Raw genomic sequence first — 18,422 nt, forward strand, 5'->3', positions numbered from 1 at the left:
AGATAATGATATTTAATAAACAATTATTGAACACACGTAATATAGAGGATATAAGTATAGTGAATCCCCCAAGGTCATTTGATGATGATAGAACTTGGTAATCCACTTGATGGTATCCAAATTTTCCATAATAATTGAAAATAAATTTGACTTTGCCTTGTTATTTGGATTGTTTTTTGAATATCTTTACATGTTGCCAGTTCATGGTCGAAAATTGAAAGACTTATTAAATGGAAAAGAGTTAGGGTGATAAAGTACAAAGGTCTCTTTGGGTTGTAGTTATGCTTGAAGGAAGAATGTGCATATTTAGATTGTTGACTGCGTAGCATCTCTCGGGGAATCGATTGGAATTTTTTCTTACCAACATCATGGGTATAAGAGATAGCTTCATGAAGAGAAGTGGATTTAAGAGAATTCAATTTAGCTTGGATGCCAAATCGAAGACCATCTTTGTATTTGCGTTGTCGTGCACCCTCAGGATATTCCTCAAGCATGTCCAATAGCAAAAGCCTTTGCCGAAAACTTTTGGTATAGATAGAAACATTATCACCTTCATGCCAATATAAATTAGACCAATCACTCCTTGCTTGAGAATGAAATTGGGCAAAAGAAAAGATCCTTTAATTTTTTCTTGAAAATCAACCCATGTCCTTGGTTGGTCAGTGCTATGGCATAAGACATTCCACCAAAGCAATCACTCCTTGCTTGAGAATTAAATTGGGTGGAAGAAAATATCCTTTAATTTTTTCTTGAAAATCATCCCATGTCCTTGGTTGGTCAGTGCTATGGCATAAGACATTCCACCAAAGCAAAGCTTTATCCATTAAATAATTAGTTACACAATTGATTTTATTCTTCTTAGGAAAAGATTCTTCATCAAAGGAATTACCATCAAACTAGCCCAACTAAGACCAAAAAAAAAAAATCCATCCTTTTTTCCATCAAATTTAGAAAACTAGAAAGACTTACGACTTATTTTCTAGTCCTATTTTGCTTCTTGAGTTGTGAAAACACCCTTTAGGGTCTAGGCAATGCATTCATCTTTGACTTGAGCCATAGAATTGTGTTGATGTTCATGCTCATTGTAAGGGGCATAGGAAACTCCCTATTATATTAAAGGAAAAGGGGAAAAAAAAAATTCTTCCAACTCAAATTTTTATTATCCCCTCTCTCCCCGCCGACAGCAGTCGGGGAAGGAGAGAGGGAGTGGGAGTGGTGGGGAAAGCATGCACCCTCCAGGTGGAGGGTGACCATGCCAACTCTTCCCTCCCCTCCCCTTGGCTTCTCCCCTCTCGAGAAGAAGAGGGGCTACGCCGTCGTCATCACCCGGCCACCGTCCTGCTGCACAACCCCACCCTGGGCCTCGTCCGCACGCCATCCCCCCCCTCGCCAGGACTCCAGGCGTCACCACCTCCCTGCAGCCTTTCGAATGGGTCTTCTCCCTCCCCCCCTGGTGTGACTATCTGAAACAACAACAGAACACTGCCAAGCCCACTCTGCCACCCAATCTTTCCCTCCCCACGTGGTTTTCTTTTCCCCCCCCTCGACCACTCGGCACAGGCCATCTAGGCCTTTAGTCCTAGTGAAACCCCCCCTGGGCCCCAAACGAACCACCACCCTGGGCCCAGGCAAGTCGATGGAAAGGAAAAAGGTGAGGATAAGAAGGAGAGGGTGAGAGAGAGAGAAGAGAAGGGAAGAGGGAGAGAGGAGGAGGAGGAGTGGAAAGAAAAGAAGGAGGAGGTGGAAGAAGGGAAGAGAGAGAGAGAGAGAAGAGAAGGGAAGAGGGAGAGAGGAGGAGGAGGAGTGAAAAGAAAAGGAGGAGGAGTGGAAAGAAAAGAAGGAGGAGGTGGAAGAAGGGAAGAGGAGAGAGAGAGAAGGAAACGAAGGAGGTGAAAAGAAGAAGGAGTAAGAGAAGGGAGGAGGAAGAAGAGAGAAGGAGAAGTAGAGGATAAGAAGAAGAGGTGGGAGAAGAGAAAGAAGGTGAGAGAGAGAGAGAGAGAGAGAGAGAGAGAGAAGAGGAGGAGGAGGAGGATAAAGAGAAGACGGTGAGAGGAAGGAGTGGAAGAAAGAGTGAGAAAAGAAGGAGGTGGTGGAAGAGCAAGAAGGAGGGAGGGGAAGAAGAGAAGGTGAGGAAGTAAAGAGAAAGAAGAGGGAGGAGAGGTAAGAAGTAGAGGAAGGGGAGGATAAGAAGCAGAGAAAGGGGAGGATAAGAAGCAGATGAAGGAGAGGATAAGAGGTAGAAGGAGGAGAGAAGAAGGAGGAGAGAAGAAGGAGGAGGGAAGAAAAAGAAGAGGAAAAGAGAAGTGGGTAGAGAAAGAGAAGGAGGTAGAGGAGCAAGAAGGAGGAGAGGAGAAGAAGAAGAAGGGAAAGGAGAGAGGAAGAGGAACAAGAAGGAGAGGTAGAGGAACAAGAAGAAGAGGTGAAGGAAGAGAGGTGAGAAGTGGTAGAGGAAGGAGCAGAACGAGCCATCCGAACCACTCCCTCGACAACGAACCCCATTCAGTGGGTTTTTCTCAAACCAAACATATCTACCCCAAACCCGGACTGCCCAATCTCTGCGGGGTGAATGGCTCCCAAGAAGAAAGTCGTGGGAAGCATAGGCGCCCAAGCCACCGGAAATGCTGGAGGGACGAGCGAAACGACCAAGGCAATACACACGAATCAAGCCCAGGTTCCAAGCAATAAAAAAATTAATTTAGAACTTAGTTCTCATGGAGAGGATAGTGTCGTGCATAAGGGTCTTTTATACTAAGTTGCATGCAATGGTAGGGTTGAACTCGCATAAGTTTTACTCGTCTAATATGATAAGGATATCACCTTATTTCACATGAAATGATAACTTCTACACACATAAAATGATAGGGTTATTGCCTTATTCCACATAAAATGATAGTTTTTTAACCAGTTCAATACATGAATAGTCCTTGGAAATTCACGTTTCGCAATCATGGTTAAAGAAAACACATGAAATGTTAACTTATGTTCATAGGTTACACCCGCATCAATGGAAAATAAAACCCTAGACTTCCATAGATGCAAGTCACAAGTGATCCGGTTCATTGGAAATAAGTACTCATTGCCAAGAATAAAGGAGATAAAAGCTATTTAGGGGACAACTATACTAAAATGCACAACATGCATGATGTTTGGGAACTCCTGCATTGAACTGCACAAAGAGAATTGGAAGGATTGCATGCATCTAAACCGCATCTTGAAAGTTTAAATGAGAAATCATGGGTTGCCATGTGTGTAAACTGAGCTTAGCTGAATTAGAGATTATAAGACCCTTGGTTGGGTTGCGAATAAGGCATATCCATTGCCTTGACAGACCAGGTAATGCTTGAGTTAGGGACTAGGATACCCTAAGAGAGTATAAGTCAACTTACCAAGATCCATTTGCTCTTGTTCAAATTATTGGAATTTCGCCAAGTTGCAGAAAGGCCCAAGATCGGGTGATGGGCATCCGGGAAAAAGGAGTCACACCTTAGCAGTGGGTCGCACAAACGACCTCCGAAATGTTCATGCTTGTCCTTAAATATAGTAATTGATTTCTTTGCTCAAGGAACTAATTCAAGAAATACACTTAAATACTTCAAGTTGAAAGCCTAGAGGGAGAGGTAGGAACAATTACCTCTGACTGTCTGCCTGGCCCTATCCAAGGGGGTTGTTAGCCGCGCCGGGTATATGGACCTAAACTACCGCGAGAGGTCTCTTCGTGGGTACTGCTTGGAGTGGGAGGACACTTGGGTGCCAGGGGAGACTCTGGCTATAAATCCCTTGCCTCCGGATCCCCTACAAGAGACCGACATGACTCGAGATGGGATCTCGAGGCCCGTGTACTAGTCTACGGGCGGAACTTGGAACAACGATCTTGTTGATTGCTGGGATGGCCTTCGGCATGATGTTGAATGTAACGCGGAATTTTGATAAATAAAGAACAGATGCTTGAGAAGAAGGAACTTTCTTGACATTGTTTTTGTGTCAATGCCTAAGTTACATGAAGGACCCGTGATTAAAATTGTTTAATTAAGGGAGCTCATTTTGCTTGTCAAAACGTAATGTGTTAGGTAATTAGATAACTAAAGCAAACTAAGGAAAGTGTGGTGGACATGACTCAGGTCCGTCCTACGGAAGGGTGGTCCCGGTTAGCTGGAAACTTTTCTCAAATGATGAGATGATAAGACAATCAAGACCTAGAGTCTTGCCGGTAGGAAAGGAGCCCCGACCTCAGGTCGATCCCAAGTGGGAACGGCTGAACTCTTCCACTCGGGGCAGACTCGGGAAGACCTAGATCGTAAACCCTATGTCATTCCCTGCGAGTGCCAGGTGGAGCCTTCTAGACCCTCCTCCCGATGGGCAGCTAAGACACGTTCGGACAAATGGGCATGTTACACTCATGAAGCTCCCATGTGATACCATTATAGAAGAGGTGACTCCATATTCTGCATATTAACTTTGTAAGTATTTGATATGGTAGAAATAACTTGATGCACAAGAAATAGCCTTGAATAGAATCCACTATGTACGAATAAGTCTCTAAAGAACCCGTAGAATAAAATTATCTACATGTGAATATAATATAATGTGGAGCCAAACCCACATATGAACTAAGGTATATAGTGGTGATAATCGATGGTAAACCCCTTCATCGAGACATACCTTTAAAGATAAATTTAGAAGAAGAGAGTTAATAGAAATGGGTATTCAATAGTGGCCATAGGGTTAATAAGAATGTCCCCCCCCCCCCTCCCTTTTGAAAAGAAATTCAAATGGACTCCCATTAGTAAAACTTTAAAGTTTTTGAGTTTTAAATCTTAAAAAGAGTTAAGCTTTTGAGAAGCTTAATCCATGTCTCTCAATGGCCCATAATAATGTAGTAAGCATAGCAAGTAGAAACAAGGTACCAGTCCTCCGTTGATGAAGCAGAGGAGATAGCAAACTTATGGTGGCAAGCAAGTAGTTTTGAATAGTGTGGGGTGGTACAAGCCAATCGATGATGGCTAATCGTAACCTCCCTCTCTCTATGGTAAAACCATTTATATGCATAAAACCACTAATAAGAGTGGTTTTGATGCAGACCTCATGTTTTTAAGAAAGGATGGGAAGAAAGTGACTTTTGATTAAGACCTTTGTGAAGTCTCTTTCAATGTTTGAGCCTTGGAAATTGAATCACCCTTGAAGAACCCAAACTTTAGGCAGAAGTCTTTGTGTAAAGCATCATTCATTGGTTATTCAAGTGATGCTTGATGTGGATATGAGGATGTAGTCTTCAAGACTAAATGGATGACTCCCTTCTTGATGTTGACATGCAAACCAATCAACTCACTCTATTACCAATTTTGCTTGCCTTCATCATACAATAGTTAATAATTGATAATAAAAAAGAAGAGAATAAATAGCATGAGAGAAGTGAATTCCAAATACTTTCACAACATAAGAATGGGTACAATCTCCCACCATGCATGAATGAGCACCTCCCCCATGCATTGTTTATAATATTGGAATAAGAATACTTACCTTCCTTATTAGTTAGTCTTATTAATTAGTATCTTATTTTGACTTGTGGTGGGTTATGTATTTTTGGCTTGTGGCCTATGTATTACTTAGTTTAGGTATATAGAAATAATCCCATTAATAAGTATTTTTTTGTGGCTCTAAGGGTTAGTTGATATGAACTAATTAGGTTATATAGGGATTAATTAGGTGTTAATTTTATGGTTAGTATGTTATTTAGTCTTGTGGACTATGTATTAGTAAGTTTAGGTGTATAGAAATAATCCCATTAGTTAGTATGCATTTGTGGCTCTAAGGATTAGTTTTAATTAAAATAATTAGTTCGTAAAAGTTATATCAAGATTAGTTAGGTGTTAGTTTTAAGTAGTTAGCTTTATTAAGAAATTAGAATGTGTATGTACTTAGTAACACGATAGATGACAATTATAAATAAATACAAATTTGAAACAATAGTGTTGCTGTTAAATATAGGTGTTAGTTTGGTGTTATAGCAATTAAGTTAGATATTATTACTTCTAATTATTTTAAATAAGAGGCTTAATTATCAAGAAAATTAATATTAATTTTAATTAAATTAATCTAATTATAAGAGCATTGGCAAGAAGGACTAACAAATAGGGGGATGGATGTGGTAATTTCTTTTAAACTAAAATTGAAAACTTATTTAAATATAGAAGTAACAATTTTTGTACTTATAATCCTAATATAAATATGGATATAGTTACTAGTAATTTTAGTATTCATGTTATTGTTATCTTTCAATATGAAACTAATAATGGTTTTACTTATAGTTGATGTAGTTTTCTTAGTTGTTTTTATTTGATTATGGTAGGCCCTAGTTTAGGAAAGATAACTATAATCTTGATACATACAATTTTTTACAAGGTTAGATTCTATCGTTTCTCCTTTTTGTGACCATCAACAATAAAGGAAAGTAAAAAAAAGCAAAGAAAAGTCCATACCTTCTCAAAAGATAGGGAAATAGCACCTTTCCTCATAATTATAACACAATGAAAAGACTAATGCTAGCTCTTCTACGTGCATGCTGATTCTATAGCATATTTATGTGTTTTTTATATTACTATTTTACTTTTATAAAGTTATAAGTTAAGTCTTAAAGAAAACATGGTTTTAAAAAACATTATGTAATGTCGAGATGGCAAGCTCAACACATGCGGACATTGATGACGGGTTGACCGCCTAGCTAGATGGGCCCGCACGTCTACACTTAGCATGTTGGTGGTCATTATGATCCTCGCATGGCCATTGACATATTACTTGTTATATTTAGGTTATTACATCTACCTACAACTGGCATAGTTATAGCGCTAGTCAATTGGTATAGTCAGTTATGCATTGTTTGACTTAGTAGGCCACTTTCCTTTATGTTATATCTTATCTACACTTTGTGTACATTGTATTATATGTGGAAGAAAAAGAAAAAACTAGTAAGAAAAAATTTTGGCCTCCATCTCTCTTCTTGTGTCATTGAGTGAGCTTCCCCTTTTGTATATGGTATGTGTTGGCGCAGCAGCTCAAGCAAGTGCCCCCATCATGTGATTCTTAACATGGTATCAAAGTGGTGCCACTAAGAGAGGCTACTTTTGAAGGTTGAAATGAAGGAGAAGAAGCAAGGATTCGAGCAAGCAAGCAATGGGTAAGGAGCTCTCCCATTCTTCCACTCTTTCTCTTGGTGGATAGTGCCTGTGGAGACACCGGAAGCAAGGCAAAGTGAAAATCTTAGATTATTGTGAGATTTGGCATATGAGCAAAGCACTGTATATTCTACAAATAATCCCTTTACATCTTTCTTGTTGCTTTTTTGGGTATCTGAGACCATTTTGGACCATTTCAGACCCTTTTTTGAGTATCCAACATTGAGAAGCTAGACAAGAACGACTATCATTCATGGAAGTTCCATGTGATGAACTTCCTCATTGGAAAGTGTCTTTATGAGTTCATTTCAGGTAAAGAAATGAGCCAGATCTGAGTATCCCTATGACTATATATGAATTAAAGGTGTGGAAAGAATGCAATGCAAAAGATAAAAATGTGATGTATTGGCTATCTGTAGTCATTGATAATACTATGCTAGGACATATCAAGAACGCAAAAACTTCACATGCAGCTTGGACAATTTTTGAGAACATGTTTTGAGTAAACACAAGGGCACGAAAGATTCAACTCAAGCAAGAGTTGAATACCTTGAAGAAAGGGAAAATGTATGTCAATGAGTATGTTTTAAATATAAGGAGCATTGCAAATGCTTTAACAGCAATTGATGCAATGCTTGATAATGATGATTTGGTTTCATCTACTTTGGATGGCCTTAATAATGAGAAGGCATGGAAATCATTTGTCACTTCTATATATATATGAAAGTCATTTGGTCTCTCTCATGATTATCAAAGAGTATGCATAGTGACTCAACTGAAAAAAATGGTTATTAACCCCAGTGCAAAGAAAGTAAAAAGAAAATTTAAAAGACGCAGGGCAAAGCAGAAAAAGGTAGCCTGGTTTGAAGAAATAAGAGGAAAAAATGAAAAAATCATAAGGACAACCTTAAAGGTTCAAGGCAAGCTCAAAGAGAAAATGTGCATTTTAAATATAAAAGCACACAAATCCTTGTAAAAGAGCACCAGGCTCCCTCCTGTGCAATTTGTATATGTAGACGGGTATGGGTGAAGGCACAATGTAAATAGGAAGGAAATAGGAGAAGAGGACCTAGGCTAAAATGGCCAGTCATGTAAAAAAGGGATAGATTTCCAAAGGGGATTAGAGTTAGGATTTTGTATAAAAGGAAAAAAGTGAATGAATAAGCTTATTCTTGTGTGTGGCCAAAAGTAGCTCTCATCTTCTTCTTCTTCTTCTTCTTGCTCTTTCTTGCTTGTGCTTGTGCTTGAGAGAGGGAGTGTGTGTGTGTGTGAGGGTGAGGGACTGTGGTGGAGAAACTCTCCATCTTCTCCTCTCTTCTTGTGTTCTCTTCTTTTCTCTTGTTTCCCGTGTGCAACAATGGAGCATGGAGTTTGGAGCTTGAGGATTTGAAGCTTGCACTTGGATCATGGAGCTACTAGAGTGCTTGAAGGAGGAGGTTACTCAATCAGGCATGGAGGTAAGCTCACTACACTCATAGGTGCGAGAGTCTAAACAGTTATTTGAGAGGTAGTCATTGCACTTGGCTTGAAACACTTGAAACAATAAACAGTCTGTGGGTCTTAGCAATCAAGCGTGAGCTCCCACATTTTGCTTCCATTGTTGGGACAAAAAAATTCAAGCTTTGAGTACTTGCATGCTTCAAATTGAGCATTGAAGCGGGGTTTTCCCCCCGAACTAGTGCTTGAGGTAGATTGGTAGGAAGCGAGGGAGTTTAAAGAGGTATTCGATCTCCTTAACAAGTAAGTTTTCTGATTTTTTGGATCTAGATGAGTAGATTGGATTAGTGTAGGCATTTTCTTGTGATTTGAATGCATTGGGATTAAGAAAAAAACAAGAAAAAGAAGGTTATGCAGAGTAGGGTTTTTGCTGTGAACAGGCCAAACATGGAAAAGGGGAGAGAAAAAGAGCTCTAATGTGTAATGCATCATAAGGAAGAAAGGAGGAATATCATAACTAAGTAGAGAAGGGCCTTAGTAGGCCATGAATAGGTGGGAGAGCTCATTTACTCAGTTGAGAGAGAGAAAGAGAGAAACTTAAGAGAGAGAGAGCTACATACAAGAGAAGAGATCGTGCACACTCTCATCTTCATTGCGGTGCACTTCTGCCCTCCATGTATGTTTTAGGCATCGCTTGGTACTCAATGATCAGTGTTGATTCCTTGGGTGCCATCATTAATAAGGCGTAAGTAGGGTTTTTAAATATTTTTCATCTTTTGATAATTCACTGCTGCACTCAGACGCTGACCACAAGGTCTGAGTGACCTAACCGGACCGTCTGTGTCCACTCAGACACACCTCTCCTTGTTCGAGTCAACAAACTTGGACACTTGGACTCAGATCACTCGGACACAATCATCTATCTGAGAGTACTCGAACTCAGACCGTCCAACTCGACCACTTAGAGTCAAATCATTCGAGCCGACCACTTGAATAGGGGCCAAAATTGAAGTTAGGAATCAGACACCTAAGACTCGAACACTGAGAATAGAACTTGAAATTCGACAAAATTAACATGCCCTAGACCAGGCAGAGCCCAATCTCCGGAGTTGAGCAACACCCACGTAGGCCTCTAGATACCTCGAAAGGCTTATAGAGCCTCTAGACTCCAAAAATCGTGACTTAGCGGCCTAGGGAGCGACTACGAGCGCAACCTCTTAGACCACCCGCCCAAGATGTCTTAGAGGATCCAGATGAACTTGTTAGAGTGATCACCACGTACAAGAGCAAACTAGAAAAGTGTGTGTTGCACCACATTGTTTTCATCATAATCACACATTGCAAAAATAATCACTTGAAGCGCATCTAGAAAGTTGAAAGCCTGATTTCGCAATGCACATGAAAGGAAGCACCCCACAAGCACCTGAGTGCACTTAAAATTGAGAACTATTTGAAATAACAAGGAACTCATATGTAATATAAGTGACTAAATGAACCCACTAATAGGAGAAGACCCTCAAATCTCAAATGTGCGGCCAAAGATACCAAGTATCAAAATCAAACGTCTCACTGAGCAAGAAGACTTACACAATTAGAGACTCAACCTGATTTACAAACCAAGATGGAGCATCATGGTAGGTCGGTTGAGGATCTCATAGCTGACCTTGAGAAAGAGTGGAGATTGGCCAAGAAAGTGCTACGGGGCATAACTGCTCACAACCAGGAACATCAAGCTCAAAGGCTGAGATAGAAGGTGTTGCAAGGCATAGCTAATCTTGAGAAAGAGTGGAGATTGGCCAAGAAGATGTTGCAGGGCATAGCTGCTCACAACCAGGAACATCAAGCTCAAAGGCTGAGGCAAGAGATAGAAATACGAGAGGTCCAATGAGTTTTAGCACTTGCCAATCGGAATAGGACAGGACCCAATGTAGAGAGGGAAAGAGTGCTAGAAACCAATCTCACATTGAGCGAGCTTCTCACAAAGTGACTCATACACAACACGGCTGCAAAGCAGAGTAGAGCGACCCTAGCAACTTCATTGGTAACAAGACTAGGAATTACTCCAAATTCGAAGAGCCAAACAAAGATACCTGTAGTTGCCAAGCAACTTGACAAGTACTAACTAACCCATATAGTTTTGTAGAGTAGTTGGAGTAGGTGTGCAGCAAATGGCCTAGCAGGCCCTACTCAACATGCACAATCTTTCAGTTTTTGTCTCAAAGATAAAGGATGGACGTGGTACACTAGTCTAGATAACACCAAACACAACAACCTCAATACTCTCAAGAGTCTCTTCATCAAGAGATTATGTGAGGTGGGGTGCTCAGATAACCTTATTGTTTGACTGATGAATGTCAGTCAAAAGGACAATAAGAACATTAGAGATTATGTCACCCACATGTGGAGTCTCTTTAAGAGAATCCTAGTCGCTATAGAGCGACCTCGAGCGGTCTCCACTGTATTCATAAGAGGAATTAGGAGTGAAGACCTCTACAAGACCTTGGTAGGCAACTTGTACTTGCAAAGGGATGTACTAACTAGGATCTTTGAGGAAGTCATACGTGTAGATGACCTACTCAAGGAGAGAAGTTCGAGAGTCACAAGTCGAGATAGTGCAGGCTCTAGAGCCTCAAAGAGAGCTACCACCACTAGTGAGAGATCTAGTTAAAGCAACCAAGAAAAAGGAAGGAGTGTTAACCTGAGCCAAGAATTGGAAAACGTAAAGCTAGAGCTGGCCAAGCTCCAGGAAATTATTAGAAGGCATGCGCGGTCTCACGTGCAATGTGTCTATTGTGGAGGAAACCACCTCCCGGCCAACTGCACGGATCCTAGACCCGATGGACCTTGTGCCAACTATGGTAGGTTTGGTCATGATGCTATGCATTGCTTATTACCAAGGTAAATACCATATCTGTAGCTTTACAACTAGCCATAATACTTGGGGAATAGACTACCACAATTTGGAAGGGGAGCTCCATTAGCTCTCTTAGAGCCTAATGATGCCAAGCCAATTGTTCCTAGAATGGACATCAACCCTACAAGCATACTTAGACTGCCTCGACCCTTCATGACCCACCCATCAAGCAACGCTCTAGTGCATTATGTCGAGGAGCCAAATGAGGAAGAGACATACGTAAACCCTTATGTCTCCTATGACAAAGAGGGTAATCCCATTCTAATGGATTTTAGACCATTACTGGTGGTGGAGTTAGGTCGGGAAAGGGGTAGAGGCCTAGGAGGTCAAAACCAAGAACCTATCGCATGTTGGACTTGCGGTCACCCAAGACACATCTCCTCTTGTTTCCCTAAACAAGAGCAAGCTAATCGACAAAAGGCTGTCCTAAAATTCCCTGACTGTGGAATCATTCATTTGTATGCCGAGTGCCCTAGACAGAAAGCATCCACTAGTTCAACTATCATACCATCTGTGCCTTTGGGACTATTTGGAGTCAAAACTTGGTGAGGCCACTCCCATCTCCTTGAACATCATGACTAGAGCACAAACGAAGCAAGCCGATATTTCATTTTTAGGATCGAGCAATCTAGATGTAGCCTCAATAGAAAAGAAGACTCACTGAAGGAAGAAAAAGAGGATTGACACCAAAGTGACACTATAAATAGACAGTATGACCACACTAAAGAGAGGGAAGCAAGTGGTGGATGTAGAGGCTAAGACTTAAGCATCTAAAACAGCAGAGAAGGGGAGTACCAAAAGCACACTCTGAATCCTTGTAAAAGAGCACTAGGCTTTCTCCTATGCAATTTGTAAATGTAGACGGGCATGGGTGAAGGCACAATGCAAATAGGAAGGAAATAGGAGAAGAAGACCTAGGCTAAAATGGATGGGTGCCCAAGGGGATTAGGATAAGGGTTTTGTATAAAAGACAAAACATAAATGAAGAAGCTCATTCTTGTGTGTTGCCAAAAGTGGCTCTCCTCTTCTTCTTGCTCTTGCTTACTTGTGCTTGTGCTTGAGACAAGGAGTGTGAATGTGTGTGAGGGACCATGGTGGAGAAGCTCTCCATCTTCTCCTATCTTCTTATTTTCTCTTATTTTCTCTTGTCTCGCATGTGCGAAAATGGATCATGGAGCTTAGAGCTTGAGGATTGAGCTCGCTTGAAGCTTGCACTTGGATCATGGAGCTAGTAGAGTGCTTGAAGGAGGAGGTTACTCGATCATGCATGGAGGTATGCTCAATACACTCATAGGTGCGAGAGCGTGTACGGCTATGTGAGAGGTAGCCATTGCACTTGGCTTGAAATGCCTAAAATAATAAGCAGTTAGTAGGTCTTGGTGATTGAGCATGAGCTCCCACAATGGTGAAAAATTGCAAGCATTTTACTCAAGTTCAGGAAGGGAACGTGGCAGATCCTCTTCGAGAGGCCGTGGTCCAATCAAGTTAAATCAGCAATTGGTGAAATACAAGTCTCAGGACTGTTAGATGTATTGTATGTGCCATCGATCACAAAGAATTTAGTGTCAATACGCCAAATGGTAGAGCAAGGATTGCAATTTGGATTTAATGTAAAAGGTTATTTTATAGAAGACTTTAATGATAAGTGTAAGTTGGTCGCAAAAGGAAGCAAAGTTGGCTGCATATTCACTTTAGATGTTAGAATTCCTATAATGAATGCTATTCTATATGCCAAAAGAAAAAGAAGTGGAAAAAGACATTGAAATATAGTATAAATGTATTAGACATGCAAATGTGCAAAGGCTAAAATTAATGCAGTCCAAAGGATTGGTTATAGGGTTGCCTACTTTTAGAATTGCATAATTTCATAAAGTGTGTGAAGCATGCCAGTTTGTAAGTAGGAAAGACAACCCTTTTCGCATGACAGAGATGTAAGTAGAAATATACTTGATGTTGTGCATACAGATGTTTGGGGGTCTACACAAAATGTAGCTCTTAGTGTGGCAACAAACACTTTGTCGCGTTTATTATTGTTCAAGGAAGCTAGGGGTATATTTTACGAAGGAAAAGAGTGATGTATTTGAGCACTTCAAATCTTTCAAGGCAGTTATTGAAAGAGAAACAAGCATGAAAGTTAAGTGCTTGAGATTAGATGGAGGGGAAGAGTACCTCTCTAATTAGTTTAGTGGCTTCTTGAGGTCTCATGGGATAAAGAGACACTTTACTTGCAAGTATACTCCATAGCAAAATGGGGTTATAGAAAGAAAAAATAGGCATATTGCAGAAGTTGCATGAGCATTGATGGCTAAAAAAATATGCCAAAACATTTTTTGTCTGAAGAAGCTGTTCATACTACTATCTATATTATGAGCAGAACTCCCATGACTATCGTTCATGGGATGACCCCCGAAGAATGCTTTACAGGTAAAAAGTCTGATGTGTCACACTTAAAAGCGTTTGGCTATATTACATATGTTCATATGCTAGATGAGCTACAAAAGAAGCTTGATCCAAAGGCTGAAAAATGTATTTTTGTTGGATACTCTTTAAAGTAGAAAGAATATCATTGTTATAACCATGTCACATGTGAGTTCATAGTGAGCAGGGATGTTATCTTCTATGAGATGAGAAGTTGGTATGCACCTATTGGTGATGTACTAGATGATAATAATGATCATCGTAGCTATGTGTAGAAAGAAAAGTAAGAATCAAAGAGCATTAGTGGACCAAAAACATCATCCGGTACTACATCTATAGTTAGCCCTTGGTCTGGGAGACTAAGGAGTAGCTCCACATCTTCAAGTGGATCTACAAGTAGGTAAAGACAAAGGAAAGAAGAAAGTGTTGGATAGTAATGATGCATCTACTAATCATTTGAGATTTTATGGAGATTCTAGTGGCTCAGAGAGTTTGAATGATGAGCTTGGTATTCCTTCAGATCAGGACCCAAGGTGTACAGAGAGCACATAGTAATGTAAAGGCTCCACTGAGTATTCTAGTGATACACAAGTCTAGCAAGGTCAAATACCCTATTAAAGGATTTGGTTTTGAAGCTTATACAGCTCACTATTATGCTTATATGGTGAAGGTAGTTGAGGATGTTGAGCCCACTCGTTTTGAGGATGTTGTTGATCATGCTTATTGGGATGCAACAATAGATGAGGAGATGGTTGCATTAGAAGCCAATAAGACTTGGGATTTGGTACCCTTGCCTAAGGGTAAGAAAGCTATTGGCTGTAAGTGGGTTTACAAAATCAAGCATAATGATACACATGGTTTAGTTAGCAGGTGCTAGGCTAGTTGCAAAAGGTTATGCTCAAACATATGGCATAGATTATGAAGAGACAATTAGTCCAATTGCTAGAATGGCAACTATTAGTTGCATGATTACTCTGGCAGTAGAAGCTAAAGGTTGGAGTTTGTAGCTAATGGATGTTAAGAATGCCTTCTTCCATGGTGAATTGCAAGAAGAGGTATATATGGAGTAACCAATAGGTTATGAGGATTTAGAGAATCCCACATATGTGTATAGGTTAAAGGATCATTGATCAGGCAATCTCATATTTTGAGCAAACAGTAAGAAAAGTGTATAGAAAATGTGCATTGTATTCGCAAACTAATTAAATATCATATACAAAAACATTGGATGTGGTTGGTAAATTTATTACAAGGAGGTGATGTCTCATCCCAAGGAGGAGTGCACCCTTTGTGGCGAGTTAGAAGAGTTCGTGGGCATGCGATGGATCGAGTACCTCAGCCAATCTCAGGTACTACCCAATCTATACCGTCAATACCAGAGAAGACAGGCAGCCTTCCAGACTTTCCTACAATCTTGGAGCTTGAGATGGAGGCAATGATTGATGCATTGATACCCATGGATGTCGAGACATCTAATTTGCTTAGAGAGAAAGCATCCATACCATTATATGATGGGTGCCGAGCATCTCACCTAAAGGTATTGCTTGCACTCCTAAGTGTGCAAGTAAAATACGAATGGAGCGATGCGATTGTGACCAAGTTGTTTAGGTACCTCTAAAGTCTCATATATTACAACTTGCAAATACCATTTTTGAGTCTTGTGATGATGTGCGACATGTTTTACGAAAGCTTGGCATGGATTACAATTGCATTCATGCATGTATCAATGATTGTGTATTGTTTCGAGGAGAATACGAGACTATGGAGACATGTCCAAAGTGTAGTGCTCACAGGTATCGACAGGACTTACAAGGGCAAACCATACCTTAAAATTTTCTTAGACACTTTTCGCTTATCCTCCACATAAATCACATGTTTCGTACATCCAGCATGGCTCTATGGGCTAAAGCAAGCACCTAGAGCATAATCTAATAAGATTGGAGAGTATCTTGTCAATATTGGCTTTTATATTTCTTATGCTAATCACTCAATTTATGTGAGAAAGGAAGATGCAGGTTTGGTCATCATAGTCATCTACGTGGATGACTTGATTATTACAGGTGACAGTGACAATGGGATTGCTAAAGTTAAGGACTTTTTGAAGAAGAAGTTTGAGATGAAGGATTTGGGTAAACTGAGATACTTTCTTGGTATTGAGGTGATTAGATATGATGATGGTATATAGCTATCCCAAAGGATTTGGGTAAGCTAAGATACTTTCTTGGTATTGAGGTGATCAGATGTAATGATGGTATATAGCTATCCCAAGTAAAGGCAGTATAGATTAGATATGTTATCCAAGTATGGTATGACAGCATATAAACCTCTTTTAGTACCATTGGAGCAAAATGTGAAGTTGAGTGCTGATGTTAGAAATGAGATAGAAGATTCTACTATGTTCAAGACGATATTAGAGAGTCTCATTTACATGAGTATCATACTTGAGCTATGATGTTGGCCTTGTCAGTCAGTTTATGCATATGCCTAGAAAGCCTCGTTTGGATGCAATTAAATGCATATTGAGGTATGTGCAATCCACTTTACATTATAGACTTTTTATGAGGCAGAGTAAGGATGTACATGTGTTTGGATACATAGATAACACCATATTGGGGAATATGGAAATTTCCCATAAGTTTGGGACACATGGTCAAATCTTTGGATTTTTCATAACTTGAACATTATAACTCCAAATCGAGTGCTCTATAGCTCAATAGATTCCATTTTTCAAACGCTTTCCAATGATAGGTCACATCATAGGGTTTTGAGAAACTTATAGGGATGTTATCCAGGTGCCACGTTTTAGTATTCAAAAAATGGGAATTAGGAGATTCCCAAACTCACTAATATTGTGTTAGATGCAGATTGGGCTGGTAGCACGTCAGACAAAAGATCTACTAGTGGATATATGCATTAGCAATGGGAAATTTGATAAATGCAATGATAGCCACTCGACCTAACATAGCATTTGCAATGGGAGTTGTGGCTCGTTATATGGTGACACATGGCCATTGACATTGGGATGCTATAAAGAGTACCATGAGATATCTTAAGAGCATTGCATATATGTGTATTTGATATGGTGGCCAAGATATTAGAGCCGTGGGCTACAGATAATAAGAAGTCCATCTCTAGCTATGGCTTCACTTTTGTTGAAGATAATGTTTCTTGGATGTCTAGGGTGTAGAATTACATGGCCTTGTCTACTTCCAAGGCTTATATTTTGGCCATTGAGGCTTGTAATAAGGGGGCCCTATAGGTAGGTTTTTTGGTGGCAGATCCTTGGCATCACTAGTATAACTCCTAAATTGTATTCAGACTCTATGAATACTATCCAGTGGATAATTAGATAAAGCTTGGATTGACAAGAATCCTAAAAATATGCTCACTAAAAGTATCCCAATGGAATAATATGCCTTTCTGATGGGCATAGGATGAGACGACGTCTTTCCTCATCCTATTATACTCTATGTACATGTTGTACTTTTCTTTTTATTCTTTTACTCCTCACTTAGGTGCATTTCCCTTTAAGTGGGAGATTTTTGGGAGTAAAGGGGTCTATGCCTTGGTTGCCCTATATTTACTCTATACAATGTACTTGCACACCTATATATTGTAGGTGACAAGCACTCATCACTATCACTTTATTCTTTATTCTTCACATAACAATAGAATAAGGGGAGGCTAGTCATACATTGTGATTGTTGGAGTTCTCACATAATGTGTCTCTCTCTTTTGCTCCCTTGCTTAAACTTCCATGGCTTTTGCTTCTCCCCTGATTCTACTTACTTCTACTCTTACTTCCATCTTTCACTTTATAGGATAGCCCCAAACATTATGTGAAAATTCATCAATAAGCATGACAAAGTACTTGGCACTACCCAAATACTAATAAGGCATGGAACCATAAACATCCAAATGAATAAGAGCTAGGGACTCACTAATGAATGTAGAACTAGACTTATTATGAGTGTTATGTGTCTTCTTACCATATGAAAAATATTCACAAGAATCAAAACATGAATAGACTAGGAGTGAGAGATGCTTTAAACAATTCAAAACTCACTCCTTTGAGTGACGCATGCCGAAGGTGGTGATGTAACAAAGATACATAAGGGAGATCAATAACAACCAATACTTGATTAGTGGATCCACAGACAATACTACTAATCTTGGCACCTATACCAAAAATGTGGTGGCTAAGAGTGATTTTCCATATAGAATCACCAAGAGAAACATGATATTTAAGGTCACCCAATCATCCACCAAATATGAGGCTTTTGGTCAAAGCCACTACATGATATACATCATGGAGAATAAGGGAAGTACCAATAGGAGACTACAAATGTATATCACTAATGCCAACAATATCACATACATGATCATCTCATAGGTGTACTAAATCAAAAATAGTACAGTAAGTATAGAATTAACTGCAATGCGGGGTCACATGAAAGGAAGCACCCAAATCAAGTAACCACAGC

This window comes from Lygodium microphyllum, chromosome 26 (genome assembly GCF_053477565.2).
Source record: "Lygodium microphyllum isolate KBCC chromosome 26, Lygodium_microphyllum_v1.1.10, whole genome shotgun sequence".
Lineage (NCBI taxonomy): Eukaryota > Viridiplantae > Streptophyta > Polypodiopsida > Schizaeales > Lygodiaceae > Lygodium > Lygodium microphyllum.